The sequence below is a fragment of the Hylobates moloch genome, unplaced genomic scaffold (assembly GCF_009828535.3).
Source record: "Hylobates moloch isolate HMO894 unplaced genomic scaffold, HMol_V3 SCAFFOLD_1, whole genome shotgun sequence".
NCBI classification, from domain to species: Eukaryota; Metazoa; Chordata; class Mammalia; order Primates; family Hylobatidae; genus Hylobates; species Hylobates moloch.
The window spans coordinates 158,970,971-158,979,204 of NW_026652276.1; positions in this window are offsets into that span (position 1 = coordinate 158,970,971).

Consider the following 8,234-nt stretch of genomic DNA (forward strand, 5'->3'; position numbering starts at 1 on the left):
AATTAGGAGAGGCACTTAACATGAATTTAATAAATATATTTCTACATGGATTGTTCTTTCAGACAGTACTAGACTTCTATTGCTGTGAGTGAAATCAGATGACCAGTGATTGCATAATTGTCTATAATGACAGAAACTTCTTTTAAACCATTTTTCTTGAAACAGCTTAATATTTTTAAATATCACCATACAATATAATTTTTAAATAGATTAATCCTGTACGTGCTTGTATTAGTTCAAAGGACATGTTCCTTTTAAAGATTTGAGAAACAGTATGGTACAGGAGACGTTTATTACAAAACCATTTCTCCCGGAACAAGAACATGTAGTTTCACGGTGCAAGACTGCCTGATGCTTCTCGAATTTAAATGGCCTAGGTAAGATAAAGGAAAATTCGTCAAAACAGAAGAGAGAACAGATTTATCTTTAAGTAGGAAAGATAACCGTGCCCAAGAGTACAGAAGGGGAAGAATGTAAGTATTTCTGGTAATCTCCTGCCTGTTCTTAAAAGGAGATTTTAGTAAGAAGAAACCATTAACTATTTAGGGGCAGTTTTGAGGCATTAGTATCAGAAAAATAGATTCAGAGTCAACAGTTCTTATCTAGAAATGCTGAAGGGAACTAATGAAAATGGTTGACTCTATAAAACCCAAGATCATTAAGAATTAATTATACTAAATAATATAAATAGCATATATGCTATGAAATAAAAATTCTCTGACCAAAGGTTTTTAAAGTTCCTATAATTCTCTGATTGCTTGAAAATTCTAAATAAGTTCTTGTACCTAGAAACACATTGTGTAAATAAGTTATGAAATCCCCTTGTAGTCCTTTTGCTACAGTGTTAGCATGACATTTGTCACTAATATGATGCAAATATATTGTTTATATACTTAGAACACCAGTAAATTTGATATGACATTAAAATATGTAGCTGAATGCCCTTGGTGTCAGTTCTGGCTCATTTAGACACTGTCTTTGAATAAATAAATAGCTGAGTTGATAGAACCTTTTAATTTTTTCTTCTACTTGATTTTAATAGATTATTGCCTTTCTCAGAGCTATTTGAAATGTTTTTCTTCATTCATATACAGCATAAATTAACATGTCATTTTTCCCATGATTTTTTTGAAAGCAGATAGGATAGTGACTGTACTTGTACAGTGTGCATCTGTATACACATTTCAAGGTTTTAAATAAGTCATTTGAAGAAGATTAGGCTCATACAAGAATCTGTCATTACTAGGCGATTATTATAAGCTAAAATTGCAATGTCACCATTAAAAAATGAAACAATACCAGAATCATGTTAAAACAAACATCAATTCTGGAAACAGCAACTACTGCCTGTTATTTACTTTGTATATTCTGAATCTGGAGGTTATCATTTGACCTTGAGAGAAATGTTTTTGTGAGTATTGGTCAATACAATTCCCAATAATCTTTTCACATTTGCAAAATACACTGACTCCTTCTGTTTTTTGGTGCTTAAGTAAAATAAAGATAATGAAATAAAAATATATATAATTATTTGACAGTTAGATAAAAATATAACCTTTTTTGGTAAACAATATGATTATCTTCTGCATATTATTATCCCATACCTTGACATTTGTTGCAATAGTTTCAAATATATGTTAATTCACCTGATCTTTCTCTTAGTATTTATGAATTCTATCATTCCATATTTTCATCAGTTGCAATTTTATTTGACTAAAGTCAAGCTTAAATTTTTTTTTTGTATGTCCTTCTTTAATGATCCATTTGCTATTACAATGAACCACTCTTTTTTTATTTTGTTTTTATTTTTATTTTTGAGACGGAGTTTCACTTGGCGTCAGGCTGGAGTGCAATGGCACAATCTCAGCTCACTGCAACCTCCACCTCCCAGATTCAAGCGATTCTCCTGCCTCAGTCTCCTGAGTAGCTGGGACTACAGGTGCGTGCCGTCACACCCAGCTAATTTTTGTATTTTTAGTAGAGATGGGGTTTCACCATGTTGTGTAGGATGGTCTTGATCTCTTGACCTCATGATCCACCCACTTCAGCCTCCCAAACAATGAACCACTTTTACCCCTGTATTCAAATAGGAATCCATCTCAGAATCAACCAAAATCTATTATTTAACTCTATTATTTATGTTGTTCTGTTCAAGATACTTTAAATGACCGTATCTAGCAATCCTTTTTCCAGAAATGAATTTTATTGCCAATCCTAGTCTGCAAACTTACGTAACACAGCCATTTAGCTTAATTTAATTGAATCTGCAGAAACATTCAGCAGAATAATGATACTTCTCATCATTACTATGAAGTTTTCATTGTAAATACAATCTGAAAGACCAATGGTTGGATTACATAATAGAAGTAAGGATTTTCTTTAAATAAATAATTCTATAAGGAGGTATGCTACTTAACCACACTACTCATATTGCTAAACTTTATGAAATCTCTTGTTTTCATTCATTGTGAACCTACAAAAACTGCAATTTTATAAGATATAATCTAAATTAAACCGAGAAAAGCATTTTGAGAAAAAACACTCATTAAATGTAACTGTAATTTCCCCACTCAGATATCCTTCTTTTATTTCTTGCCGGACATTTTCCCCCATGACCACACTTACACACTCAAAACCATGTAAATAAAATTGAGATCATATGTGAATCTGAATATTACTTTAAGTACTCTTCCTAATTTTTGTCAGACTAAATATAATTAAATACTTTCAAAATTATGTTCATGACTGTGTGGAGGCATAGAGGGTAGCAAAGTTGCTTACCTGCCCTCTCTTGTTTATTATTATTGTATCCTTAGCATTTAACACACTATCTGGCATACAGTAAACACTCAATAAATGTTTTCATTTGATTAGATTAGAATTATTAGATAGAAAGACTAATGCTGAGAACAATAATGGTTCTCAAAATACCAAATAAATAAATCTCTGGTTACTGATCTCTTTTTTTCCCTGTCTATACCTTATCTTTACTGTTGTTTGCTTGTTTTTTTTTAGTGATTTGGCTATTTCCCCTGCAATGTGAAGCCTCTGAGGTGACTCCTTAGAGGGTGTAGCCTCGGGCATGTTCACAATCACCCTGGGATGGTAGTAGTTTTAGCAGACCCCTCTTTGTCTCTTTCTCTGCCTCTGTTGGTATCACACGCAGATTTTAGACTCCACATATTATCAGCTGATTGCTGTATTTTTTGACAATGTCATGGGGCATACTTTCTCCAATATCTCATCCAGTTAAATTTGGACCCTTTTGCAGGGGTGGTGTTGCTGCCAGTCTTTGTGGGTTTTTTGACCCAAGGTGGGTTCTGCCCAGCCCTCTCCCTGTTTCTCTCTGATAAACTAGTTGGTTTGTGATCAAACTTCTTTCATGGCACTACCCGCCTTCTCCTAATTGTGTACCACCAAATCATCATCATTTTTTACAGTTTCTTAATACTTGAACTTCTCCGCACACTACTTCAAATAAAGTTAGTTCTTTGGGGGAAACTTTAAAGTTTCCTGTCTAATTGACTGCCATTTTCTCAGGGCACAGTCTCTGCTCCATTATTCTAGATCTTGGGGTGGAGAAAGTTGCCTGCTTCTCTCAGAGTGATTTCCCTGCTATATAGGATAGCTAAATGAAGCTATTTTACATGCTTATTACCTTATGTACTTTTAAATTTTTGTGGTAAGAGCACTTAAAATCTACTGTCTTAGGAATTTTCAAGAATACAATATATTATTATTCAATGTAGTCACCATGATGTACAATAAATCTCTTGAACTTATTCAAGAGATTCACTTACTCTAAGTGAAATTTTGTGTCCTTTGACCAACATCTCCTAAATTCACCCAACCTCCAGCCTCTGTTTCTATGAGCTCAACTTTTATACAGTCGACATATGAAAGTGGTCATGCAGTATTTCTTTCTGTGCCTGGCTTACTACACTTAACTAATGTCCTTCAGCTTCTTTCATATTGTCGCAAATGACAGAATTTCCTTTTTAAAGGCTGAATAGTACTTTACTGTGTGTATGTACCACATTTTCTTTGTCTAATTATCTGTCGATGAACACTTAGCTTGTTTCCATATCTTAGCTGTTGTGAATAGTGCTGCAATGAACACGAGAATGCAGACACCTCCTCAACATACTGATTTTATTTCCTTTGGATATATATTCAGTAGAGATTGCTGGATCATACAGTAGTTCTATTTTTAATTTTTTAAGAAACTTTCATACTGTTTTTCCACAATATCTATGCTAATTTACCTTCCCATCAACAGTTTATAAAGATTCCCTTTTCTTCACACCCTTACTAATTCCTGTTCTCATCTTTTTAATAGTAAAATTCCTGTCTTTTTTATTATAGCCATGCTAACAGCTGTGTGATGCTATTTTATTGTAGTTTTAATTTGCATTTTCTTAGTGTTTAGTGATGTTGAGTGTAGTTGCATATGCCTGTTGGCCATTTGGATGCATTTATTTTTGAGAAATGTCTAATGAGGTCCATTGCCCATTTTTAAATGGAGTTATTTATTTTCTTACTACTGAGTGGTTTGAGTTCCTTATATATTTTGGATATTAGCCCCTTATCATATATATGGTTTGCAAATATATTCTCTAATTTTATAGGTTGTCTCTACACTCTGTTGATGGTTTCTTTGGCTGTGCAGAGTTTTTAGTTTTATGTAATCTCATTTGTTTATTTTTGCTTTTGGTGCCTAAGCTTTTGGGCTTGTATCAAAACATATTTGCCTAGACTAATGTCACAGAGCTTTCCCCCTATATTTTATTCTAGTAGTATAAGTTTTGAATCTTAAACTTAACTCTTTAATCCATTTTGAGATTTTTCTTATGTGGTATGAGATAAGGGTCTAATCTCATTCTTCTGCATGTGCATCATCAGTTTTTCCAGCCCCTTTTATTGAAGAGACTGTCCTTACCCCAGTGTATGTTCTTGTCACCTTTGTCAAAAATGAGTTCACTGTAGCTGTATGGATTTATTTCTGGGTTCTCCTTTCTGTTCCATTGATCTATGTGTCTATTTTTATATAATTGCCATACTGTTTTAGTTAGTTTAGCTCTGTAGCATAATTTGAAATCAGGTAATGTGATTCCTCCAGTTTTCTTCTTTTTGCTCAGTATGGCTTTGGGTGTTCTGCATCTTTTGTAGTTCCATGTAAATTTTAGGTTTTCTTTTTCTATTTCTGTGAAGAATGTCACTGTTATTTTAGTAGGAACTGCATTGAATCTGTAGATTGCTTTGGGTAGTATGGGCATTTTAACTATATAGATTCTTTCAATCCACGAACATGAAGTATATTCCCATTTTGGGGGGACCTTTTCAATTTTTTTCATCAATGTTTTATAGTTTTCATTGTAGAAAGCTTAAAAGCTCTTTGAGTTTAATTTTCTTTGTGGTTATTGTAAATGAGATTACTTTTTAAATGTCTTTTTCAAATTGTTCACTGTTGGCATATAGAAATGCTATAGATTTTTGTGTGTTGATTTTGTATCCTGTAACTTTACTGAATTTATCAGTTCTAATAGTCTTTTCATTGAGTCTTTAGGTTTTCTAAATAAAAGATCGTATAATCTACAAACAAGAATATTTTGATTTCTTCCTTTCAAATGTGGGTGCCCTTTATTTATTTCTTTTGTCTAATGCTTTAGCTAGGACTTCCAGTACCATGTAGAAAACACTGGAGAAAGTGGGCATCCTTGTCTTGTTCTAGATCTTAGAGGAAAGCCTTTCAGGTTTTCCTATTCCGTATGATACCAACTGTGGATCTGATTTTATAAATTTAAATTTATTGTATTGTATTTTATTGTGTTTCTTCTATATCCAGTGTGTTGAGGATTTTTATCATGAAGAGATGTTGAATTTTATTAAATGCTTTTTGAGCACTAATTGAAATGATCATATGGTTTTTATCCTTCATTCTGTTGAGATGATGTATCACATTAATTGATTTGCATATGTTGAACCATCCTTGCATTACTGGGATAAATCCCAGTTGGTCATGATGAATGATCTTTTTAGCATGTTGTTACATTCCATTTTCTAGTGTTTTGTTGAGAATTTTTGCATCAAGGTTTATCAGGGATATTGGTGTGTAGTTTTCTTTTTTTAATGTGTCTGTCTGGTGTCAGTATCAGTACAATACTGGCCTCATAGAATGAGTCTGGAGGAGTTCTCTCCTCTTCTATTATTTGGACTAGTTTGAATACAATCAATATTAGTGCTTCTAAAAATGTTTGGTAAAATTCAGTAGTGAAGCCACCAGGTCCCAGGCTTTTCTTTCATGGGACACTTTTTATTATGGCTTCAATTTCATTACTTGCTATTGGTATGTTCAAGTTTTGCATTTCTTCCTGGTTCAATCTTGGCAGTTTCTATGTGTCTAGGAGTTTATCCATGTCTTCTAGATTTTCCAATTAGTTATCAGATAGTTGCTCATAGTAGCTGCTAATAATCCTTTGAATTTCTGTGGTATCAATTGTAAAGCATCTTTTTTTTACCTCCAGTTTTGTTTATTTAGATGTTCTCTCCTTTGATCTTAGTCTGGCTAAATTTTGTCAATTTTGTTATCTTTTCAAAAAGCCTACTTTTTCTTTTATTGATTTTTGTGTTGTTTTCTTCATTTCAAATTCATTTATTTATGCTCTGATTTCTATCATTTCTTCTAACATCTTCTAGTCATTTTGGGTTTGGTTTGCTCTTGCTTTTATAGTTCTTTAAGATCCATCATTAGGTTGTTTATTTGAAGATTTTTTCCTCTTTTTTGATGTAGGCACTTACAGTTGTAAATTTCCCTCTTGGTACAGCTTTTGCAGTATCCCATAGATTTTGTATGTTGTATTTCAATTATCATTTGGTTCAAGAAATTCTTGAATTTCCATATTAACTTTGTCATTGACCCACTGGTCATTCAGAAGCATATTATTTATTTCCATGTGTTTGTACAGTTCCCAAAATTGTTTTAACTGTTGATTTGTAGTTTTATTCCATAGTACTCAGAGAAGATACTTGATATTATTTCAATTTTTTGAGTTTTTTAAGCCTTGTTTTGTAAACTAACATTAGTCTGTCCTTTAGAATGATTCATGTACTGAGGAGAATGTGTATTCTGAAGCAATGTGTGAAATGTTCTGTAAATATCTATTTGGCCCATTTGGTCTATACGGAAGATTATGCCTGACTTTCTTTGTTGATTTTTTATCTGTCTAAACCTAATCTGTCTAGTGAATAAAATGGAGTATTGATGTCTCCAGCTATTTTTGTATTGGGTCTATCTGTCTCTTTAGTTCTGATATTTGCTTTATATATCTTGGTGATCCAGTATGGGGTGCATATATTTTCTGTGTGTTGTGGAAATAGGCTTTATTTCATATTTCATCGATTTGCATAATATTGTATTGAATTACATAGTAACAATAACTACAATTGGAATGAACAGTTTAGGATTAAGTAGACCTAATTCTTGGTAAGCGATAACTAATAATGAGTAAAAATAACTCAATTAGTGAGAGTGAAAGCCTTCATGCAAACCACAGTAGCTTCTTACCTGCAAGAATTTCATGTCCCATGATTATCAATCAGGACAGTTGAAGAAGAGATAGAGAGCCATAGTTTACCTGGTAAGGCAGTAACATGGTTAGTTAAGAGAACATGTGCTACAAAAACAGAAGGCACAGGAATGTATGTGGGGTTTTTTGGGGGAAAGATGAAAAGAAGTGATATAGCAGCACTGCCAGAAGTGACAATGGCTGGGGAAAGAAATGCTTCGTAGACAGTTTCTTTCTTCTGGGCAATGATCACTTCTCGGACTAATCATGAGTGCACAGTACCAATGCTAGGTACTGTCAATCTGCCCTTTCCCAAAAGCTCAACTGTTTTTATTAATATTTTTTTTTTTTTCACTTTTTTTTTTTTTTGGTAGTTTTTTTTTTTTTTTTTATTATACTTTAGGGTTTTAGGGTACATGTGCACAATGTGCAGGTTTGTTACATATGTATCCATGTGCCATGTTGATTTCCTGCACCCATTAACTCGTCATTTAGCATTAGGTGTATCTCCTAATGCTGTCCCTCCCCCCTCCCCCCACCCCACAACAGTCCCCGGAGTGTGATGTTCCCCTTCCTGTGTCCATGGGTTCTCATTGTTCAATTCCCACCTATGAGTGAGAACATGCGGTGTTTGGTTTTTTGTCCTTGCGATAGTTTACTGAGAATGAT